Source organism: Macrobrachium rosenbergii, chromosome 53 (genome assembly GCF_040412425.1).
Source record: "Macrobrachium rosenbergii isolate ZJJX-2024 chromosome 53, ASM4041242v1, whole genome shotgun sequence".
In the NCBI taxonomy this organism is placed as follows: Eukaryota; Metazoa; Arthropoda; class Malacostraca; order Decapoda; family Palaemonidae; genus Macrobrachium; species Macrobrachium rosenbergii.
Genome location: NC_089793.1, coordinates 49,122,281 through 49,148,164, shown reverse-complemented (window position 1 = coordinate 49,148,164; position 25,884 = coordinate 49,122,281). Strand labels below are relative to the sequence as shown.

General features: G+C 40.5%; 1 protein-coding gene across 1 annotated transcript in view; it reads left to right on the top strand.

Moving 5' to 3' along the window:
• LOC136834441 (alpha-(1,3)-fucosyltransferase C-like) overlaps window positions 1-25,884 on the top strand; it is a 137,837-nt gene that overhangs the window by 13,270 nt on the left and 98,683 nt on the right. The gene's annotated exons all lie outside the window — the stretch shown is intronic.

Genomic DNA, 25,884 nt, shown 5'->3' with positions numbered 1-25,884 from the left:
CTTCTCACACATATTTGATTCGCTAGAGAGTCCAGTCCATATAACCATTATTTCAAGATGGCTAATACCATAGCCCAACAAAACGAGGACTTCAAATTCTACGTGTCCGCTGGAAAGGACATGGGACTATCAGGGCAAGCTCTGAGAGACTGGGTTCAAGAGCGAGTGGACTATGCCAAGGCGGAGAGAGAGAAAGAATGGGCGGAGGGAGAGAGAGAGAGAAAGAATTGCCCAAGAGGCAGAGAGGGAAAAAGAACGTGAAGAGAGAGAGAGAGAGAGAAAGAATTGCCCAAGAGGCAGCGAGGGAGAAAGAAAGTGAAGAGAGAGAGAGAGAAAGAACTGCCCAAGAGAGACGAGAAGAGTTAGAACGTCAAGAACGAGAGAAAGAACGGAAAGAAAGAGAGGAAGAACGGCAGGAGAGAGAGAGAGAGAGAGAATGGGAAGATCAAGAGCGACAGTGCGCCCATGAGCTCCAGATGTCAGAACGACAGAACGTCAACCCCCCTCCCGCGGCGGGAATGAGTACCCTCAGCCAAGCTCACTCGTTCATGCCAAAATGGACAGAGTCAGAAGCTGAAGTGTGGCTTGAAACGGCCGAATGAGTCCTGGAGTGCTGCAACCTCTCCCCCACGGAACTCTCCCTTGTTCTCACTAAATTCCTGGTAGGGAAGGCACTCGTTGCCTACCACGCCCTTTCGGCAGAGGATAGGGGAAACTGGGAAGCCGTACGGCAAGTGGTTATAAAGGCATATGAGATTACCCCTGAGCGGTGGAGGAGACGTTGGAGAGAGCAGCCAAGAGAAGCAGGCCAGACTTGGTCCGATTGGGCGTACCATTCTGAGCGGGCGTTAGCAAAATGGCTCAAGTCCGAAGGAACCACGAGCGCCAACGAGGTACTCAAAAAATTTAAACTTGAACATTTCCTGCGCTACGCCCCTCCTGCCCTCACCACTCATGTAGTGGAAAAAGCCCCAGCAACACTCACCGAGTGTTGCCGGATAGCAGACAGGTGGGAGACTCACCACCCTCAGGAAGGATCCATGGGGTGGAAGATAAATCCCCTGCCTCTCCTTGGAGGATCAAATTCCCACAAGAATGGAAGTTCAGGCAAGCCCCTAACTTGCCATTATTGCAAAAAGATGGGGCACTCAACTGAACAGTGCCGAAACAAGAAAACAGCGCCTCTCTCTCCCAGAAAACCACCCAATAGCTCGCCTGCGCCCTCCAGAGGGGCAGTGCGGAAAGATTTTAGCCAAACCTTCTGCACGAAGTGCAAGGTTTATGGCCATTCTCCCACATGGGTGAAATGCCCTAACAATAATAAGTCAAATATTCTGGCCGTCGCCTTGGCCGTCACAAATTCCAAGTCATTGGGCCCTCCCGCCGAAGGCCCCATATATGTGGCCCCTCCCAGAGGCAACCACCCCGCACGCCGAGTCACAGCATTCGAGTACTCGGGCGCGCAAATCTTCCTCATACAAAGGGACAGAGTTCCCTATGGAGCTATCGTCAATAGACGAAAACTTGTCACGATCGAGGGAGTAAATCAATTTAAAATGATACTCCCTACAGTCCAATTGAGAGTCACAAGACCTCATCAATCAAAAATTTGTAATCTTGCAGTAGCAAGCCATCTCCCCGGAGACTATGACGTCATCCTGGGACAGAACTTTCAGTCCCCACAGAAATCACGACAATCCAGGGGTCCACATTCCCCAACTCATTCCTCGGGCGCGAGTAATCCTCCCCTGCTTCTCCCTCAGTCAAGACTGGCGTCCCCTGGGCACCATCAGGACGTGCAGTCCCTAGCAGTGCCACCTGAGTACGGTGTACAGTGGCCCCCTCGATCGGTTCCCGATCCAATTCCAGTGCCCGGCCCTGCCTCAGTGCCAGTGCTGCCAGTGCCAGGGCCCCAATCAGATCTCCCTCCCGGAGATGCCAATGTCTTGCCAGTGCCACTTGCATGCACCGAGCAGTGCCAAGCTCCGTCCGTCCTGACCGACGAGCACAAGAAACCTCTGATAGTGCTTGACTCTGCCTTAGTGCCAGTGCCAGAGCACAACCATGATCTCCATTCAAGGGATCCAACTCAGGACTCCCTCTCTTCTCCCGGCCTGGCACCGCTACCAGCGTCGGTAAGAGAGACGGTTCCTCTCAACCACAGTGGAAGTTCACCTAAAGGTGCGGCCTTGCAACCCATGCCTGAGCTGGTCATTGATACCTGCAAGCCTCTCACGCCGCCCCCGACCACCTCCTCTCTGCCTCAGTCTGTCACCGATGCAATCGCTAGTCAGGATTCTGCCATCTCTCACTTGGCCAATGAACTACGAGAGCTGCGATGGATCATGGTAGAAATAGTGCCGAAAACTCCTGTGTCAGCTGTCGCAGCAGCTGGCCCAGTTGGCACTCCATGCCGCCCTCCGGTCTCGGGCCCTCCGCTTCCCCGGCCGAGGACGACTGTCCAAGTAGGAGAGGTTCGCAGCGGAATTACCACGGGCGTGGGAATTTCCGGGTAGTTCCCAAAGAGCTCTAGAGCTCCCCTGGCACTTGTACCACCATTTCATCTTTCGAAGGCCCTCCACTATCTTCTTCCGTTCCTCTGTAACTTCTATCCCTTCTCATTCTCTATTAATCTTTTTCTTAAGTTATCACCACAAGAGGCAATTAAATACGGGATACCATTCCCCTCAAAATGCATAAATCATTGAGAATAACAGAGTGGGAAGTGGCACGCCCTTGCTCCCCTACCTTGGCACAGGGCATGCGTGTCAGCTCTTCCTGAAGGAGTCGCGCCATTTGGGTTCCCTTTTCCAGCCCTGGGGCTGAGAGATAGTCCAGACCGTAATTTGTAGGTGAAGGACGATAAATTCCTGCATAACAAAATAAATACCTCACTCTATTACCCTTGGCTCTTCTGCCAAAATCATTTACTCTTTTAGTTATTTATTTATCTTTCTCTTTTAATGAATTGCGAGTCATAAACTCCTGCCCTTGTGATTTCAAATGCCACCTTCGTAAAATCCGAGAGGCGTGTTCCACCTCTCGTATGTGGTCACGTTTTCATTCGTTCGTAACATCCTGTTCATTTTCCTTTTGTTATTTTTTTTCCTTTCCTTCTAAGAGCTCTATTTTGTCTGCTTATCCCATCATAACATTGAGCGAGTATCTACTTATAGCCTGTACTCGAGTTATGGGCAGTCGACACATAAAATTAGAATGGTTTAAAGTTAGCGAATTAAAACTCGTGAATAACTCTTGCTCCCCTACAACTGTCAGAATCCCCAGAATAAGGGTCAGCTGTCAGCTGTCGAGTTTGGCGAATTATGTGTTGTCATTACAATATCACGTAAAGGGGATGTCACTTATAAAAATAAACGCTGTTTTATCATTTACACCACCTCTTCAAGGCATACTGTACTAATCGCATGCCTTGTTTATTTAGAATTAAGGAACTTATATGTAAATTAATTCTTAAATTTTGTCTCCTGCCTCAAAATTATCTTGTCCTCGTAATCTTAAAGTAACGTATACGGTAAATTTGAAGAAATTAATGGGCCATGTTAAAATATTTTAATATTAACCCTTAGTGGACGGATTGAGCTTCAGTGTGAAGAAAAACAGGTTTGGGGAGGTGGACGGATTGCACTTTAGTGTGAAGCAGAATTATACACCACTGTTATGGTAATAATGATTCGAAACAAAGGTGCCAATACTTCTATATGCTATAAATTCACTAATGGCAACTTTTATACAGACGTGAGAGTTAGACCAGTATCAGTAATGCCTATGACTTCAAGGGGGAGGGAACTGCCTCTCTCTCTCTCTCTCTCACATGAGTCTTTTTGTAAATTTCCTTGTAAATATACGAAGGGGTTGCTGTTGTTTTTTGTTTTTGTCTTTTAGGTAGTATGTTGGTTGTAAATGTAATTTTACAAAGAAAATTGCAAAGAAATATTAGAAAAAGCACGTAAAAGTAAAAAAAAAAAGTTACTGAATCTTCCTTCTCAAAAACTTGCGTGAATATTTTACAACAAATATGCAAAAAATTTGTTACTGCTTTTATATCTTATCTGTTTTGATATTGTGTGAGCAGTAATAATAATTTTACAAAATCCAAAAAACTTATTTATTAGAAAAAACATATATAAGTTGGTAAAATTTACGATTGTCTTGTAAATGAGGCCCCACAAGGGGTTGTAAATAGTCATTTCCAACTTCTCGCAGAAGGTAGGGAAAATTTTTTAGAATTTTTTTATTTATACAGTGTGAATGTACGTGTCATTCTCTTTCCAATGATGTGATTTTTTTTTTATTTTGCCGACCTCAAAGTTTCCCTAGTCTGGGGTGCTGCACATTGATAAATTATACCGTCCCTTAAGGGTTAATGTGTTGGAAGTATTTTCTATTTTGCGTGGGGATAGAGTAAAGTAAAAGCTTTTCCATTTCTTGTTGGGAGAAGAGTAAAGTAAACCAGCTGTGCCAACTTCTTGGATATCAACATACAAGCCCTAATGAAGGCTCGTATGTTATCTTCCTTGGGGAGCTATTATAATTTACAAGAAGTCACTGCACAGTGCGCCTCCCCCCCCCACCTAATTTATCCTTTGTTTATTGAGAACCGTATGGCTGATCATATTTGACCTAGAAATCAGAGCACGGTTATCAACATTTCAATCTGTCCTTATCTTACCTGGAACAGATACTGAGATGACACGGATAAAAAAGGGCAAAGAGAGACTTAATGCCACTCCCTTAGGCAGCTTAGCCCAACCAAGCTGCTTAAAACAGCCTTTCTAAAGGCAGATTAAGCTGCTGAATTGTCTTACCTTCGCAGGACCGGGGAAGAAGCAACAGAATCGCTGACTACCTGGCGAATGACGCATCATGGGCATGACGCGGCCGGAGCCCTTAAAAGGAAGAGACAGCAGTAGCAGCAGTTAGTCTTGTGAGGAGTTGTAGGGGACAGCCATACATGCAGGCGGGTGATGCAGTTTGCTGAGAGACCATTCATTCTCCCTGTCTGACTCCAGACTCCAGTCATCCTCGAGGGCACCGCCATATGTGTGATCGTCCCTCGTTCTTCTTCACCAGAGACCCACTTCCCTTAAGGTAAAGTGCGAGTAGAGAATTTTCAGTCACGACCATTTGCCCTTTAGAAAGCTTGGAGTACCAACATTTCACTTCTGTCCTTGTGCCAGTTTATCCAGCGCCATTCCAATGTTCTGTGTTCGAGTGTAAAGTGGTCATTCTTTGGCACCCTCAGTGCAAACTCGAGTCATATTCGGTGTTATATTGTTCCTTTACTGGCGTGTAATGTGTAAATCTCTCTTGCAGAGGGACCCACTCGCAGTGGATTCATCTTGGACTGTGCCTTGCCTTTAGTCAAGACTCCAGTAGAAGGATCTTCAGGCATTGCAAGCCCCTTATCAGTTTACTTATCCATTTTCCCTTCAAATGCTTTCTTTTGTGAATATAATTCTTTAATTTATCTCAAGTGTTTACGTAACATTTTCTTATGAAGTAGAGCCTCCAGCTCCCAAATTCTCCCCTTTTTATTATTTTTTTACGATTTCCCTTTACGCAAGTCAGAACTCCAAGGCCAATTAAATAAAGTTTTCGTTGCTGGCTTGTAAAATACCATAAACCCAGGGAAATACGTAAATATATATATATATATATATATATATATATATATATATATATATATATATATATATATATATATATATATATATATATATATATATATATATATATATATATATACATACATACATACATATATGTATATATATATTAATGGCCCGGGTTCAGGACGGCCAACTTTATTTGGTATATCTGTTTTAAGAACAGAATCAAACGTCTCACTTTTCTTGAGATGTCTCTGGTAGCTGTGGCTCTTCCTTGGGTCAGCAGATCCCTTCTCTTTTTGTCAAAAAATTCTTCCCTAAACCCATCTTTACACGAAGGCCTATTGAAATGAGACACTGATATACAAAACTATACTTTATTGACAAATTTTACGAAAGTAACTCAGCAAAGGCTACGGTCATGAAATGGAGTGATTCACACCCCCTATCGATGGGTAACATATCTAGAGGAAATACTGTTTCACAAAAAAGTATAGACACTATTTTATGCCAAGCAGTACTAGTGAATAACGCCCTTGTCATCAAGTAACGTAATAAGGTCGTAACGACCACGATAAAAGTTATATTGTATGCAAGAGTAAAATAAACACCACTTCCAAATAATTCGTCCTCCCAGGACAATGTTCGAATCCCTGTAGAAAGAAATGTATCATTATATTAAAATCTGCAATTGTGAATATACATACATGTTCAAAGAGAAAAATGTACAAATGGACAAGTTCATTACGTTGAGATCGTTCAGTTTCACTGCTTTTCAACCGGGGGTTTTCCTTCTAAAGTCTGGAAAAGATATCAAAGTCACTGTATGTTCTTACTTACGTTATATGGCCGTAAATAACGTATCTTCATACTGGCACTTTCTTTAAACACTACACCAGGTTAAAACACATCCACCATTAGAGATCGAGGCAGTCTCCCCTGTGAGAGAACTGTTCCTCCCATAAATATCTTATGGAAGATTGCACACACACACGCACATACGGCCCCGGAATCTGGGCACTTCCGGTGCATCTGTTCAATGTCCTATCATAATGTTTCCATGTGTTCGGACCATGATCAGATAGTTCTCTGCATCCGACTCAGCAAATTCCAATGTCAGCACAAATCCACCTACCATGAGAGCCACTGACAGGTCATCACATATCTCACTGTTGTCCAATGAGAACCCAGACTCCACCTACCCCTGGACGTCCTCTTCCAGATATGATAACTGTCCAATCGAAAGTTCAGTAAGGGCTAACTCCAAAGTCATAGCAAAATTTAGTAATCTGTTGTTTTGAGTTAATGGTTCGTATTCACATGACTCTGTAAATCGTGACATGGGCTAATTTCGTAGTGAGGTTACATCCGTGTGTTATTATAATATAAGAATAATATTATATAAGAATACTTATGATGTAAAGTTGTCGTCTGATGCAATATCTTTGAAGATAGAGTTACAGAATAAGGTTTTGTTACTTAGGATTTTGTTTTTCGGGTATCGTACAGAATTTGTCTGATCTGTTACAGGTTTGAGTAAATCAGTTAGGGTTTAGGATAGGATTAGGAAGACTTTAATATGGCTTCCAAATTTGGGTATTTGGATTTTTCAGTTCTCATTTAGAATTAAGAGGACTGTGTCATTGGTAATTGCAGTTGTTATGATCATAGGAGCGATTGCCAGTATGCCAACTGCTGTTTTGCTGAGAACTGAGCAGTATTTGCTAATCAGGGTAAAACCCTCATAGCTTCACAAGATATTTTACCTCTCAGATATTTAGGATTGTCTTTAATGAATTCAGTATATTGGTAGGTTTCTTGGGTAATTTTTACTGGGAAGAATTTGTATGAATAGTACCTTAGAGTTAGTGTAACTGATAGTGGGTTGATTGTGGAAATTCCAGTTAGCAACTTGGAATTGTTTCACATTTTTATCATATGACCTTTGCCCTAGTAATTTTAATAGTTCAGTAATAATATGGCATAGTGAGTAGACTAGTTACCTTTTTGAGTTGACTGTTGATACGATCAACTTACGTAAGAAACCACTTCCTCGTGGCAGAGCTGTACGGAATGTCTTCTATGAGCCTCAACTTATACAAGTTAGATATGGGGGCCGTCTATGGTACGCCTGCAGGTTTCTACGCCTGCGTATTCATGAGAAGATCCAGGGTTTTGGAGAGATGTCGGGCAGGACATCTACAAATCGCCGTCGTTGCTGGGAGACATCTGTTTGGTGCAAAAGATCCGTGGGCACCACATTCAACATGGGCTTGTGCAGTTGTAAGCCATTCAGCATAGTTGGATCGCCAGGAATTCAGGCCCCGAAGGAAACCATGGCCTTGCGCAGTCACAGGCCGTTCAGCATACTTGGATCACCAAGAATGCAAGATTTCAAGTGTTATGTTCTATACAAGAACTGTTATTGGAATAACATCTGTGTTACAAGACATATAATTTTCGTATCTAGTGCAGACATTTTGCTCAGTTCTCAGCAAAACAGCAGTTGGCATACTGGCAATCGCTCCTATGATCATAACAACTGCAATTACCAATGACACAGTCCTCTTAATTCTAAATGAGAACTGAAAAATCCAAATACCCAAATTTGGAAGCCATATTAAAGTCTTCCTAATCCTATCCTAAACTCTAACTGATTTACTCAAACCTGTAACAGATCAGACAAATTCTGTACGATACCCGAAAAACAAAATCCTAAGTAACAAAACCTTATTCTGTAACTCTATCTTCAAAGATATTGCATCAGACGACAACTTTACATCATAAGTATTCTTATATAATATTATTCATATATTATAATAACACACGGATGTAACCTCACTACGAAATTAGCCCATGTCACGATTTACAGAGTCATGTGAATACGAACCATTAACTCAAAACAACAGATTACTAAAGCCAAATGCAAACAATGAAGTCCCTAACCGCAGATGCGATCCATGAAAAAAAAAAACAAATAAAAAAGAAATTCATATATCTATGAAACTCTACAGTATTTTGCACTTAATTTTAACTAAGTATTGCAAAAAATAAGAGCAAAAACTGAACTCGGACAATTAAAGATTTGTATAACTCTACGGACTAATGTCCTCCCTAGCTAAAAAAAAAAAAAAACAAGTTAAGCTAATTTAAAACCCATTAAAAAAAACAAAAAGAGAGTAAGAAAGAAAAAACAACACAATTATCATAACCACAGTACAATCCAGGAATTAACCCATACAATTCCCATTAACCCGTCTTTTTAATTTTAGATATATGCGTCAACCAAGACACCCGTGTTTTCATCTAGAACAACAAATCTATTCCCATTCTTTACTACCACAATGAGGAAAGGACCTTCAAATTTAGGACCTAGCATATAGTTCAACTGATTCCTGACATTTATTTTCAGAAAAACCCTATCTCCCACAGCCACTTTAACTCTAACTGGCTTTGCATTGCTCCTATCTACCATGTCTCACGTTTTCATTTCAAGATTCTTAGCAAGACGCACATATCTCTCTTTTGCGGTGCATACTAGCGATTTGACTGTTTCAATGCCCGATGGAATAGCAACAAATCGATGGCACCCCATGCTGGGTAACCAAACAGAGCCTCATTGGGAGGCATTCCAATGGTATTGCTTAACAAAGTGTTAATACTATGTTGCACCTGTGGAATATAGCGATCCCAATTTGGATCATTACCCCCTACGGTCATCCAAAGAGCTTCAATGACTTTCCTATTTGCTCGTTCACACAGGCCATTCGCTTCTGGTCTATAGGGAATAATAGTGACTTTCCGAATACCCATTACATCCGCAAGACATTGCAATGTTCTATTCATGAACGCCCTTCTGTTATCTGTAATCAGAACCCCTGGCACCCTGTAACAGGAAATATACCCATTAAAAAATGCTACTGCTACCTCTTCCGCTGTTTTATGCTTCAATGGAAAAATCTCCACGAACCTAGTTAATTCGTCAACATTCACCAACAGGTGCCTATGGCCATAACTAGATTCACAGAAATTGCTTAGAATGTCCATGTGGACTCGGGATGAGGGTCTGCTAGGAATCGGGAATGAACCCAATTTACAACAAATGACCCATGGCTTACATGCATTACATACTTCTCACAAAATCTTCTACCGAACTAAGCATATTCTTCCAAAAGAATCGTCCCCGTACATTCTGATACGTCTTCTCAATCCCCAAAAGTGGACTGCCAGACCTAACATGAACAATTTCTAACACCGTAGGTACTAAATTCCTAGGAACAGGGCCGGCTCGTCCTTAAGGCGAAACTAGGCAGTCGCCTAGGGCGCAAGAATGAAGGGGGCGCAAGAACTGGGAACTAAATAAATAAATAAATAAATAAACAAATAAATATATATGCAAAGCAATTATATATATACAGAACAATTATAACAATTATACATAACTTTATTTATATATATATATATATATATATATATATATATATATATATATATATATTACAATAAAGAAAAATATACAGAAAGCTACAATGACTTTTTTGCATAGTTCCATACAATGTTCAACTGAAATTAAACATTTTCTAAAGAATGACGCAGTTTTATACTACATACAAATACAATAAAGCAAGGATACATTTAGTTTACTTGAACTGAGTAATACTGAATAGACGGAAAACAAAGTAATGTAGTTAAATGTTCGAGTCAGTTGACAAATATTTCTGCACCAATTCTTTAAAAAGAGAATTATTTACTTTTAATAACCTAATAATATTAATTTTAGAATGAATTATGATATGCTTACCATAAAAAAAATGACGAAGTCTCATGATATTATCGAGATTACATCATGCCATACGCGTATGGGCCACACAGAATCTCTCTCTCTCTCTCTCTCTCTCTCTCTCTCTCTCTCTCTCTCTCTCTCTCCGCGCGGACATTTTTCCAGATTTTTTTATTTTATTTATTTATTTATTTATTTTTTTATGCTGCAACCCACATCGAGCAACGTGTATTATACAAGTTACCGTCTACTCCGTCTTACTAAAAGTAAAGTTAGTGTTTCCTCTGAAAGCTACAAAGGCACTTCACTTCTTTTCTTTGGTGAGTCAACCGTGAGGGGAAATCTTGAGCACAGACATACTGCACATTCCCCTACATGTCTACAAGCTGAGACTCGAGAGTGAGGCTACTAATAATTAATTCAAGTCTTCAGCATTCCAGGCAGACCGTAGAATCGTAGATCCTGCATATGATTCCACCAAATTCGTGATTCATCACTTACCAGGTAGGAATAGGCCTAATTTTTGGTCATTGATTTAACTTACACGGTATAGATGTCGGAGGGTAGCCGATAGATCACAACATCGACATAATATTTTTTGCTAATATTAGTGCATGTAACTTGATATAGGCCTAGCTGCCTGCCTAAGGTATTATGGTGACAGAAAATGATTACTCGTATGATATACTGATAGGCGATAGTAAGATTTAGCGATGATACTTTTTAGCTCATTTTAACTGATTCCGTACAATATTATTGAGCAGATTCTCACCAAATTATATTTGAGGATAGTAGCTAAGCTTTATTTCAGAAAAGCTTTTACTAATGTTAGCATAAAATTGATTTTTCTAATAAAAATTCGAAAAAATTAAACCCACTTGCAAGCGTGTGTTTGTTTTTAAGTGGGCTTTTTTTTTTTTTGGGGGTAATTGCCAGTTTTGATACACACACACATACACACACTATACTTTTATATATATATATATATATATATATATATATATATATATATATATATATATATATATATATATATATATATATATATGTGTGTGTGTGTGTGTGTGTGTGTGTGTGTGTGTGTGTGTGTGCGTGTGCGCATAATGCATTTCAACTTAATATTTGGTAACTGGATTTACAATTAAACTATCCCGAAATGTCACCCAATGGGGAGCTACTGACTACTGCTCACCCCAGATCTCCTAGCTGGTGGACCTGGGGGCGCAAATTAAAATATTAGCCTAGGGGGCAGGAAACCCTAGAGCCGCCCCTGCCTAGGAACAACTATTGGTGTCATATCACCTTTACCCTCACTATTCCTCAATCTGTATCTAGTTCAAGACCTGGAAAAGGCAGCTTATAACCCTTCCTAACTAATTGCCCTCTGAGAAACGCTTTTGCGTCTCTCAGAATCTTATCCTCATCTTGCTTCACTTCTGCTCAACTAATATCCCAATCTATGCTATCTCTCGATACACAACATACGTGAATACGTGAGTACCCTCTTCATCAGCAAAACTTCTGCTAAGGGAGTCTGCTACAACAATCTGTCTACCTTCTATATAATTCAGCTTAGCATCAAAATCCCTGATTGTCAAATATCACCAAGCTCTTTTTGGGGAAAGATCTGGTTTATTAAAAAGATTCAACAATGGCTTATGATCTGTCAGAACCTCTGCTTGATTGCCCATAAGTAACATTGTAAAGTGTATCAGACTAGACACTACGGCAAAGGCCTCTTTGTCTACTACTGACCATAACCGTTTATTACTACCTCGAGTCTTAAACTTCCTACTGTAAAATGCAATTGGATGGAGTCTTTCATCGAATTTCTGCATAAGACATGCCCTGTACCATCATAACTAAAGTCTGTTACCAAAGTGAAATGATGTTCCAAATCAGGAAAGTTCAACACTGGGGGATTTACCAAGGCATCCTTAATCCTCTGAAAAGCTACTTGCTGTCCATATCCCCATACAATCTGTACACCATCCCTCAGAACATCTGTCAAGGGAGATGCCAGAACAGAAAAACCCTTCACAAATCTACAGAAAAATCCAGCCATCCCTAAAAAAGACCTAATCTGCTTTTTAGTCTTGGGAGTGGCAAAATCTACAATTTCCCTAACTTTATCATCATTCAATCTAACACCCTCTTTAAAAATGACATGACCTAAATATAATATCTGCCTCTTGAGAAAATTACACTTTGCTAACTTTATCTTCAAACCCGCTAGTCTAAGCCTCCTAAAATCCTCCCTCAGAACTTCTAAATGTTCTTCTACTGAATCAGTGGCAACTAGGATATTGTCCATGTACAGGAAGATTTTTTTCCCTAACAAGCCATGCAAAACTGTATTCATTAGCCTAGTAAAAATCATCGGACTGCCTGTTAAACCAAGCAGCATTCGTGTGAACTCATAATGCCCCTTCGGCAAAGAGAAGGCTGAATACTCTCGACTCTCCTCGCTGAGCAGTACTTGCAAGTACCCTAGCATCAGATGAATTGAGGAATAAATATTTTCCCCCCAATTTCTATAAATAAATCTGATAAACACGCCACAGGGTAGCTATCAGGAATGGTTCTGTCATTCAACTTCTTAAAGTCCACACAAACTGGAACTGAGCCATCCTTCTTAGGCACTGCCAACAATGGGAAATTAAAAGGTGAGGAACTGGGCCTGACGATGCCTTCTTCCTCCCACTTATTAACCTCTTGCTCTACTTGTTCTCTAATCTTAAAAGGAGTCCTATATGAAGGAACAAAAATAGGCTTAGTTTTGTCCTTCAACTGAACCTTGTGTTCTAACACATTTGTTAACTTGTCCCCTTTGAGTGCGACTATGTCCACAAATTCGGTCAGAACATCTTCTACACCACCAGCATATTCTCTATAATCAACATTGGCTAACTGATCCCTAAAACCTTACCTCTAGCCTGTAACTCTGCTTCCAAAAACTACAGAAATCCCTGACAATATTCACTGAATTATCTTCATCAACCCAGTCAACAAAGTTGATTGCATAAGTACCCTTCTGGTAACTGTGAACTGAATCATTGCAGTTTAGCAGTTCCACCCAAGTATCCCCTGCACTTGACACATTATTTATAAAACCCATACACAATACCCTCTTTAGCTTCTTGCCATATTCATCCACACACATCTGCCTGGATTTATGCACTCCTTTTACTCGAACTCTCACCATAGCAACCATACCAGGACCAAGCACCATATCATCCGTCAAAACCCCCTTATAACACCCTTCATCCCCTGACACATGTTCATCATTCAACCCCGGATCCTCATGTACACCTGATCCACCGTCATCCACTACACCCACATCTGTCCCCTCATACTGCACAAACACCCTAGGTACTCCCACAGTTATACCACATACCCCAGTATGAACCGAGATCTGCCTCCAACATACTGGATGACCCAGTAACAAAGTATTCCCCAAGGCACCTCCCTGTATAACCAAAAATGGTTCTGTGGATCTGTGCATCATCTTGTGTGCATAGTGGCCCCCACTACATCATTTGCAACTACATCATTTGCAATGCCCTTTGAAGTGTGCATCCCATTGTGTTTCCTCAAACAAATTCCCTGTCATTTGCTCTTTCATCTTGCATCACAGGACCGTGTTTGCCTGTCCCCAAAATTACACAACCATTCTTCTGATATGTGTTTTCTTGTGTAAATATAATTAATTAAGTCAAACCCCAGGGTTTACCTAATCACTCCCCTCCTGAAGTAGGCCTTCAGCCATATTTTGATGTATATGTTTTTTAGCTGATCCCAAGGCCAGAGTCCAGATTTTTGTGTTACCTAAGGTAAGTTGTGTAATACCCCTAGTATACCTCACTAATCTAACAAGACCCCAGCTAAAACCTATATCACTGGCGACCTTTTTTGCCTTAGATCTCGAAATCTGCAACATTGCAGAGTGAATTCTTGCTAGCAACAATTGCAATTATCAGCTGAATAGCCTTACTAGAGCTGGATGCGAGACAAGAAACGAACTTCCTTCTTATTAGTATAAATTCCCTATAAGCAGACAAGTGATCCATTTCCACAGTAAGAATTGTCTTATCATTTTATTTTTTTGTTATGTACAAACAAAATTGTGGCTAAAATAGAGTTAGGAAGTGTTAGAATGCGTGCATGCATCCCAGTTATAGAGAAGAGTTATTAACCTTTACACAAGCTTTTGATGGCCAACACATGAAAGCTTGCATGACTTTCATGATAGGCTAGCTAGGAAAAGTGAATTAAGAAGTGCTGTAACAGGAAATAGTACAGGTATTTCCTTCTCCAAGTGATTTGGGCAATTTTTCGTTTGAAAATCCTAGTTAGGCACACATTAGAACCCACATGGGCTGATCTTGTCCAGCAACTTTTGTATCACTGGAGTTAGGATTTTTTACTACCTCTCTCGTAGGGGTTAGGAATTCATAGGCAAGATATTATTCTTCCTTATCGAATAAATCTCATGAATCCATAAAAGTTTGTTTAGGCCATGTGAGTCGAAAATTTTGGGAGTATTTGCTTTCGTTTAAATTCCTCTGTAAAAGAAAGGCATATGGTAAATTACATTTCATTCAATTTTCCCAGTAAACAAGCTGTGAGAAAAAAGGTACCCGTTCATTAACTTTCCCAGACGAGAGGTAAATCTTCCGAAATTTTTTTGTCGTCCCATTAAAATTTGCTTAAAGCTTCACTCGACCAGGTATTCAGACAAGACGGCTCAGTATCTGTTCGCTGTTTCTCTTTGCGCAATGGTCGCAAAAAAAGGTCCCTGACCCATGGGACTCGCTAATGTAAACACGTGAGTCACTTGCCCAAATCAGGTCTCCCTCCTGGAGACCCCAAAATTGACTCACAATATCTGCAAGTACCCCTAGAGTGTACTAAGCAGTGCCAAGCTCCATCCATCCAGAACAGTGAGCAATCACCAAATCCTATACCAGTGCCTAATCCTGTCTTAGTGCCACTGCCAATGCACTCCCTAGATCTCCATTCAAGCGATCCCAGTCTGGATCCCCTCTCTTCTCCTGGCTTGGCTCTGCTACCAGTGCCGGTAAGAGAGATGAATTCTTCAGACCACAGCGGAAGCCCACCCAAAGATGAGGTCTCGCAACCTGTGCCTGAGTTGATCATTGCAACCTGCGAGCCTCCCACGCCCACCAGAACCTCTCCCTCTTTCCCAGTCTTCTGCAGACGTGAGCATGAGTAAGGATTCTGTCACACCTCAACTGGCCGATGAACTCAAGTAACTACAGCAACTTGGGGTAGAGCCTGTAACAAATGCCCCTGCTCCGACCATCAAAGAAGCCGAACCGGGTGGCACTCTATTGTCCTCCTCAGGCTTGGTTCGACTGATTCCCCTACCTAGGAAAACCGTCAACCTAAAGACAGATCCACAGAAGAAAATCATGGGCGTAGATGACTCCAGATAGCCTAAAGAGAGCCACTGAGCTCCCTTTGTCACAAGTACCAATCTGGCACAGTGCCACTCCTTTATCTTACGAGGACTTTGGCACCTCTATCCAGAAGAGGGTGTCAGGTTTCTTTTCCTTTAACATTTTCCTTTCCTTATTTTGTTCATTACTCATATTATTTTACGCCCCACAAAGGCTCATATTTTACCTTGTTTACCACTCTGCCAATGCAGATTGCAGTTGACAGATATCCCAATTTTGTAAGTTCTTTAACTTCCCTTTCACGTCTGTTAAAGCATGATACATTTTAAAATCATGTATGTCAAAGACATTAGGTATTGCCATATGAGTGCCAACTGGGCACTGTGCCATTATCGTAAATGTTGGCAGATGATCCTGCCAGAGGAGTCACGTCCTTGACTTCTTGCGGCCCTTGGGCTAAAGAATGAACCTTGTCATTTTCATAGGCTAAGGAATATAATTTCGGTATATTACTCATCATGTTCTCCCTAACAGTTATTAATTACTTTGTATCTATCATTTATTTTTTTGTTATTCTTTTGTGATAAATCTCAAGTCCCAGACTCGCCGCGACCTTGTGTAGATTACACACATAGTTATACTCCACGTACGTAGATGAGTGCCATAAGGCACCTATGAGGTTAGTGCCGTGTTACTGGTGTGCCTATAAGTGACTCCCAAAGCGAGACACTCCCTTTTATTATTGTTCTTTTCCTAGTAATTTGTAACCCCTGGCCTTCATAGCCACTACTGCGTACTGATACATCCTGTGTACTTATAAAATGTGACTCCTGGCGCTGGTGAGTGCCCAGAATGGCACCGAGCCGTCGCTCTCAAGTATCATGGCACCACGCAACTAAACTCACGAATACTTTCGTTGTACTACCTCCTCAAGGTATATTAACCACATGACCTTGTGACTAAACGTCTTTTACCGATAAATGCATGGAGTATTCTAAGTATAATAATATTAATCTCTTGATGTAAAGTTCAATTTTAATACAAATTAAGTAATCATCTAGCTATTTTATAATCATTAAATGCTGCTTAATCTTATTTCTTAGAAAGTAAAGTTATTACCGTTGTCAGCAGCGTAAATTAATTCTGCAAAGTAGAATAAAAGTCATAAGTGATTATTTGTTTGTAATTAACTCTGGTCTTTAGCAGTTATATAATATTTTAGAATATTGTACCGCAAAGGTTGTGAAGCGAGAAATTATTGCCTGTTGCAATACCGTAATTTTAGCCATTTCAACCCGACTAAGGGTGAAAATGTCATCAAGGTGGGGGAGGTGTTGAGAGTATCCTCTCATACATCGTCTTACCAGTCAATAAGTCAAATGAAATAAGGAATATGCGCCTAATTAATTTATTTTAGTGTGATTCACTGTTGGCAAATTCACCTCTATAAACCTCTCTCATCACTGTTGAGGGGAGGGGGGGGGGAGGGGGAAAACCACTTTAATATCCTTTTCTTGAGGGACTGCCAAAATTCCTTAAAATCCAGGTGCTGCCCTGTCGGAGCTAATCGTCGCCCGAGGCAGGTTAGCTGGCAGGTTGAACATGTGTGCTCCGCCATCTTGAAAGTTTAGCTATGCTGCACGCATTTCCCACGTGGTCATAACGATCCCAACGCCACCTAGGATGATCAGAAACATAATCTTAGGAAGTTATAAAAGGTCTGTGAAGGACCTCAGATTTGTTCAGAAGATGCTCGAGGACGGATGGCCTGTCCCTTGCTCCATTAACCTGCCTAATTCTAAGACGTGGCTGGTCCACATTATTCTTGATATTGGCATTTGAGATAGTACCTACCAATGGGTTCAGGACCTGATAAATAAACTAAATAGTGTAAAGATTAATAGTGAATCCAGGCTTGTGAGTTTTGATGTAGTATCACTATTCACAAAGATGCCAATTGATGATCTGATGGAGTTTTTATCGGAATATTAAAAAACACATAGGTGGATATCCCATTTCCTAAAAGTACTTTAATTGAACTGATTAAATTTTGTGTGAAAGAATGTAAATTTGAATTTAATGGTAATTTTTACTCACAAAAATTTGGTATGGCAATTGGAAACCCTCTATCCCCAGTGTTAAGTAACTTATATATGTAATTTTTTGAAAAGAAAATATTAAACAACATAATTCCACACATGGCTTCGGTATGTTGACGACATAATTTGTGTATGGCCAAGGAACGACGATGTAAATAACTTTTTTGCCCAGTTAAATCAATTAGTACCATCAATAAATTCACTATGGAAATGGAAAATAATGGGTGCTTACCCTTTTTGGATGTCCCTCATACGAAGAAATAGTGATGGGTTTAAATATAGTGTGTATAGAAAACCCACTAATATGTCTTCTTATGTGCATTTCTATTCCGGAAAAAGGAATAAGGTTAAGAAATTAGTGTTTTCATCTATGTTTTCAAGAGCATTACGTATATGTAGCCCTGAATATATTGATGGGGAAATAGGTAAGATTAAGAATACAGGCAAGAAATTGAAATATCCTGACAGTGTATTAAACAATGCATTAGAAACGGCAAAAAAAAAACTATGTATCAAAAACAATAAGAATCTTGCAACACAAAAAATTTGCTTTTACTACCTTATAATAATAATATGAAAGATATCCACCATCTTCTTAAGAATTTTGGTGTTAATGTCGCATGTAAGAACAATAAAACAATGAAATATGTACTTATCAAGAACTCTCCCGACAATACTAAAGGGTTTGTATATAGAATTCCATGTAAGTCTTGTGACAACTTTTATATTGGCCAAACGGATAAAGCACGGGAAAAGAGAGTAGAACAGCATAAAACATGTGTGAGATATGCACAGGGGAACAGTGGTATTTTTGTACATGTTAATGAGAACAATCATGCTATCAACTGGGAAGGGGCAAAACGGATTGTATATTCTAATAATGCACTGGAGAGGAATATCATTGAATCTAGCTTTATGAAAGAAAGTTACAGCCATAATATGAATATCAGTCAAGGGATGTATAAACTTGATCCTTTAATATTAAAAGAAATTTGTAAATTGTTTAAATTTTAAGGTAGGCAGTAGAGATGTATGGAAATAAGATTATCATATTTGTAAACACAGTACGGGGGAAGCAGTGCTAATGAGTTTTCCAACCCCACCTCCCTGGCACCTCTCAGGTGTGGATCTGTAGTCGCCTATGGTCGGTATGTTTATCAGTATTGTCCCTATATTGTGATTTTTAGCCAAATGAGTTTTGAAGGCCACTCCTACCTTGACACTGGCCTGTGGGCGGATCTGTAGTCTCAAACGGTTGTGTACGTTCATCAGTACTGTTTCTGTAGTATACTTTTTCATGAATTCTAATACTATGTATCAGTCCTTCATCAATGGCTTGGAAATAAAGTTGAAACCGGTCAGGACCTACACCCAACTCTTATTTTTCACCTGTGGTAATGTGTGATATATATTTTGCTACAAATGTCCAGGGGTTACTTGCTTGATTCTGGGCGGCAATGGATGAACGCAGGGAGCTCATTTTATTTAATACACATCTGACTCAATATTAGGACAATTGTAGACAAAACAAAGGAAATCTATGGCTTAGGGCCTTCTTCATGTGAGAGAAATTATGTAAACTCAAGGGTTCTCTTAACTACTTATATTTACATAACAAACACAGATCAGAAGAATGACGAATTACTGGGCTAAATGAATGAATCCTACAAAGAATAAATATTCTACTCTGACGATGTCTTCATAACAAGAACATCGCAGTGGGGGATAGAAGGAGGACTGCACATGGATGGAGCCAAGAGATTCCACAGTCGAGTCATATCTGCAAAATATGCAAGATGGTTACTTGCAATAATAATAAGGCGTTAAAAGGAAACAGGAATGCACAGATGGTGCCAAATAACTCAGTTGAACACTAATGCATAATTATGTTAACACTGAATGCCCCAACACAAATTACTGAAGGGGGATCGCACAATGAAAAAATAAATGAAATATTAGACAGAGAAATAGGAGGAATCGTGACTGGCTAAAAGAACCTTATTCCGGCACATTACCTTCGCCAAGATGACGGTGTCCTCGTTCAGTAGGGCACTGGCAATGGAGGATGGAATTATAATGACACTAGAAAGTATACTGGTTCGAGCTCCGGGGTCGAACACGTGTTCAGAGGGACAGGCAAGTTAAGGACGTCTGTCCTCGGGTTGTGTTCTGAGCGCGTTCTCTCTGGCGATTCTTGTTGCAGAGTCTATAGATAACCTTCGGGGTTTATGCTGGGCATCTAACTAGGTGGTGCAAAGGTCAGTCTTCGTCACACTTTCTATAACAATGGCATGGCAGCAGGAAACCCACGTGGAGTGTTCAGAATGGGGGAGGGGGGCAACTTACTCTTTCTTTTTTTTTGGCTCCTTTGCCTTGCTTGAAGCAGGGGTATCTGGAATTATGCCTAAAAGCAGTCACTTTGAAAGAGAGAGGGGTTAGGCTTAACCATGTTGGGGAATGAAGGAGAGAGTTTTTGAAGGGGTGAATGGAAACCCACAGTTCTAGTAATTAAGTAATATTTATTCCTTTCTCAATTATGTTGCAAATGTAAAAATGGGTGAGGTTGTGAGAAAAGAGCTTCCATCCGTTGCACCTTCCCACCAAGTTAACATTCACACTCTAGATCGGGTGAGAATGATTACCAGCAAGCAAACTCACTTAAATACTTTACTTTACTTCTCTCTCATTTCCCTTTGGTGCCTTATAATTTAACTTAAACTTCTGAGTAGCAATTAATTTCAAGAGGCAAACAACACTGTGACATTTATGTTAATGCAGAAATAATATTTGCTACTAGAAATGACATATTTTTATCATTGAATTCCTATTACGTTAAGGCAGTGTACCTCAGAATATTTTTCATAATGTAATGGTAGAGTTAAAACAATGAATCAATACTAGGTAATTCTAGAAATACTTCATGCACTCTTAATAATAATCAATTACAAGTTCTGCACAAATGCAGTTAGTCTACCTTCCAGACACGTTACAATAAGGTAAACGTGGGCTTAGTTAGGTGTTTCAACGATACTTGAGGAACGGCTCAGTGCCATTCGGGCACTATAAACGCAAGGTTGCAAGTCTGAGACTCAAGATTTATTACAGAGATTCGCAAAGAGAATAGATGACAGATTCAGGGTAATCAATGAGTGTAAAATAAAGATGATGAAGAAATATGCCAAAATTACATTCCTTAGCCTACGATGATGGCATGGTGCCAAGTTGGCACTCATATAATAATAACCAATGGAGAGGGCATATCGTATTTAAATGCATCATGCTGCGGTAGGCATAAAAGGGAGGTCACAGGACCTATACAATTGGCATATCTGTCAATGCACTCTGCATTTGCAGAAGGGACTAACGTAAAATGGGGGCCTTGGTGAGGCATAAAATAAAATTAAGGAAGGGAAATGTTAAAGGAAGACTAAGAGATAGAGTTATAAGGGAAATAGAATAGGGAAGGACCCTGACATCCTCTTCTGGATAGAGGTGCCAAAGTCTTCATAGGGAAAAGGGATGGCACTGTGCCATTTTGGCAGGGGTACCAGGAGAGCTCGCGAGCTCTCTTTAAGTATCTGGGATTATCCATGCCAGTGGTATTTCCTCCACGGACCTCTCTTACTGTATTGGTTTGTCTCAGTTGGGGAATCGGTGGAACCAAGCCCGGGGAGGGTGTTTGAGTGCCACCTGTGTCAACTTCTTTGACAGCTGACGCAGGGCGCCCTTTTGCAAACTCTACCATGATCCGTTGCAGTTCCTTGAGTTCATCGGCCAATTGAGGCATGGAAGAAGCCTTACTCACTGTTGTGTCTGCGGCAGACTGAGACAGAGAGGAGGCGGTCATGGGGGGTGTTAGAGGCTTTCAGGTAAGAATGACCAGCTCAGGCATGGTTTGCAAGGCCGCACCTTTGGGTGAGCTTCCGTTGTGGTTGGAAGGATCTGTCTCTCTTACCGGCATTGGTAGCAGAGCCAAACCGGGCAAAGAGAGGGGCCCCGGACTGGGATCTCCGGAATGGAGATCAGGGGCATGCTCTGGCACTGGCACTAAGGCAGGGCCAGGCACAAATAATTGATTTGGAATTTGCTCTTCGTTCGGGATGGACGGAGCTTGGTGCTGCTCTGTGCACCCAAGTGACACTGGCAGAGATAGTGGATCAAGAGTAGGATCTCCTAGAGTGGGATCTACTTGGGGGCCCTGGCACTGACACTGGGGCAGGGCTGGGCACTGGAATGGAATCTGGAATTGATCTTGATGGAGGGGGCCACTGCGCATTGCACTCAGGTGGCACTAGCAGTGGAACGAAATCAGGCGTTTGAGTTTTACTCGTGCCTAACAAATGATTTTGGGGATTTGGACCCCTGGATTGCTCTAACTTAGATGGGGACTGGAAGTCTTGTCCCAGGAGGAGGTCATAACCTCCAGGAAAGTATCTGGTGACTGCGAGGTCGCAGATTTCAGATCGATGAGGTCTTGTGACCCTCAACTTGGCAGTAGGAAGTATCATTTTACAGTGATGGATACCCTCAATCGTGACGAGTTTCCGTCTGTTAATGGTAGCTCCTCGGGGAACCTTGTCTTCCCTTATAAGGGACATTTGTGCGCCAGAATCTTCAAATGCTTTGACCTGGCTGGTGGGACACCTACCTCTTGGAAGTGCCACATAAATGGGACCCTGGGCTGGAGGACCTAAAGATGTTGGATCGGTGACTGCCAAGGTAAGGGCGGGCGTACTTGATTTATTATTATTAGGGCATTTTGTCCATTGGGCAGAATGCCCATAGACCTTGCAAGCCAGGCAATAAGTCCGACTATAATCTTTACCTGGACCTATCCCATAGAAGATAGCAGGCCCTTTACCCTTCATCCACGACCCAGAAGTGGCTTGGGGTGTTGTCCCGTCTGAGGACATAGAGGGGTTTTCTGGCTGATTCTCAGCCTGCAAATGGCACTGTTCAATAGAGTGCCCTGTTCTCTTACAATACCCACCCACGGATTTCTTATGGGGGTGCCCATTCTTGTGAGGTTGCTGGGAGTTGGTCAAGGCAGGCGAGGAGGGATATTATTTTCGGCCATGGGAACTAAGATGGGGGTGATGGGTACCCATATGTCAGTCCAACGGCAGCACTTGACAACAGTCTTAGGCACCTTATCGCACAAATTAGTGGCGAGAGCTGGCAGGGCATAAAATAAGAAGTCCTCATGCTGGAAGAGTTCGAGGACATCCTCCACACTAGTGGCCTTCAGAGATTCTAGCCATCGTTTTAGGGCATGGGTCTTTTTGAAGATCCACTCAGACCAGGTTTGGCTGGATTCCTTGGGCATATTTCTCCACCTTTTCCTCCAACGGTCGGGAGTTATTTCAAAAGCCTTTATAATGGCTTGGTGGACAAGCTCAAGATTTCCTTGATCCTCAGGGGGGAGAGTGTTGAATGCAATGGCACCCTTTCCTTCAAGGTGCCATCCCAGGATCAGAGAAGTTTCTTCAGTAGAGGGCTGATAGGTCGTCAGGACCTTTTCAATATGGTTGAGCCAGGCTTCAGGCTCGGCTTCGTCCCATTTTCTCATGAGGGAGCCTACACCACTGAGGGTTGAGTCAGGAGAGGGAGTTGATGTGTTGTGCTTGTCGTGAGCTGCTATTGCAAGCAGATGAGCTCTTTTCTTCTCCCTCTCCTGTCTTTCTTTCTCCTTCTCCTGTTTTTCTGCCTCTTCTCATTTCTCCTGGGCTATCCTTTCTTTCTCCTCCTCCTGTCTTTCTGCCTCTTCTCATTTCTCCTTGGTTATTTTGTCTTTCTCCCTCTCTTGTCTTTCTGCCTCTTCTCGTTTCTCTTGGGCCCTTCTTTCTGCCTCTTCTCGTTTCTCCTGGGCTATTCTTTCCTTCTCTTTCTCCTGTCTTTCTGCCTCTCTTTCTGCCTTGGCACGGTTTACCCTTTCTTGGACCCATTCCCTCAGAGCTTGTCCTGATAGTCCCATGTCCTTTCCAGTGGACATGTAGAATTTGAAGTCTTCATTTTGCTGGCCTCTGGATGTCGTAGACATCTTGAAGTAACGCTTATATGGGCTTGACCTGTTAGAAAATAAAATATGTCTGAAAAGACCCAGGGCTGTTTGAAGGAACAGGTTCAATATGTCTGACGAGACTCAATTGTCTGAAAAGACTTAAATTTCAGGTGTCTGAAAAGACTTAGTTTTAGGTGTCTGAAACACTCAATTGTTCAGAATGAACATAAATTGATATGTCTGAATAAGACAAATCTCAAGGTGTCTGAAAAGACTGTCAAAATTAATATTTACCTAATATCATTTATACTCCTTTAAAGTGGTATAGAAATGTTGATATTTTAGCTGGTTTGCCTGCTGGTATTGATGTAAATGATTTACTCTTTAATTTGAATAACCAGGTACCATCCATTAAATTTACTTTAGAGTTAGAAAAAGACAATTGCCTCCCTTTCTTAAATGTTTTAATACATAGAGAACTATTTCAATGCAAATTCAGTATTCATAGGAAACCAGCCAGCAACTTAACTTATGTCCATTTTTATTCAAAACAAAATATCAATTTTTTCTTCTATGTTTTTACGAGCTTTGCGCATTTTCAGTCCCCAGTGTTTGGATCAAGAAATTGAATACATAAGAAAGATAGGGACAGATTTATGTTATCCTTCACATATACTAGATATTTGTTATGATAAAGCCCACAAAAAGTTTTATAGTGAAAGTAACATGGAGAAGGAAACCCCTAAGAACATTCTTAGCTTGCCTTATTTATTTATCTAAAATTATTGTTAAAATCTTTAAATGTCAACCTCGTTTTTTCTTATTATAATACACTAAAAGGAATGTTAATAAAAAATAGCCCTAAAGAAAACAACAGATAATATATAAAATTCCATGTTTGGACTGCCCATCTTTTTATATTGGCCAATCTAGCAAAGATTTAGATGTATGTATTAAGCAACATAAGTATTCAGTCAAAACTAGACAAACATCCAATGCTACATTCATTGATTTAAGTGAAAACTCTCACAGGATAAATTGGACTGAAAGTTCAGTGATTGCCAGATCGAAAGATTTCTCTTCAAGAAATCTTTTGGAGTCTGCTATTATTCAGCTTACGTCCAGCTGTAATTTTAACCTTAGCCCTGGCATGTATTATTTGGACCCCTGTATTAGAAAAATGTTCAAGAATGACCTAAAAGATAAAATCACTGACTTAATTACAAATTAGTTTCCTTATATATATTTTCTATGTATTCGAATGTTTAATATAGTTTTTTATTTGTAAAAATGTTCATCTTGCAAAAATTGTTATTGTTTACAAAAAGATAATTATTTTCTTGTACTAATATTTTTTGGTGGTCAGTCACCCTCTTGTATAATCTTTTAATTGTCCTGTCCCTGCTTCTGAACGGTTGATCCGAATCCTTTGTAAAACCTCTTAAATATTTACCCCTGTTTTGGCAGTTCTACTAATTCTTCAGTTGTGTTGGATTCCAGGTACATATTTTTCCTTTGTAATCCCCATCTGTCATTTATATGAGCTTTCTTTATAAACTTACTTTTATATTTCTTCAGTCTGCTAAGTAAAGGACGACAGAGTCGAAAGGCCTCGCAGCACTCCAGTGTTTCCCTTTCCTTCATGGATTTTATCTTTATTTACAAATTCATCACATTCCATATTTTCTTGATTCAGTTATATATATATATATATATATATATATATATATATATATATATATATATATATATATATATATATATATATATATATATATATATATATATATATATATATATATATATATATATATATATATATATATATATATATGTGTGTGTGTAATTCTAATAGCCAAAAGAGGGCATTGGGGCTATTAGAATTACATATGTGTCTGGTAAAAGTAGATTCTACATATATATATATATATATATATATATATATATATAT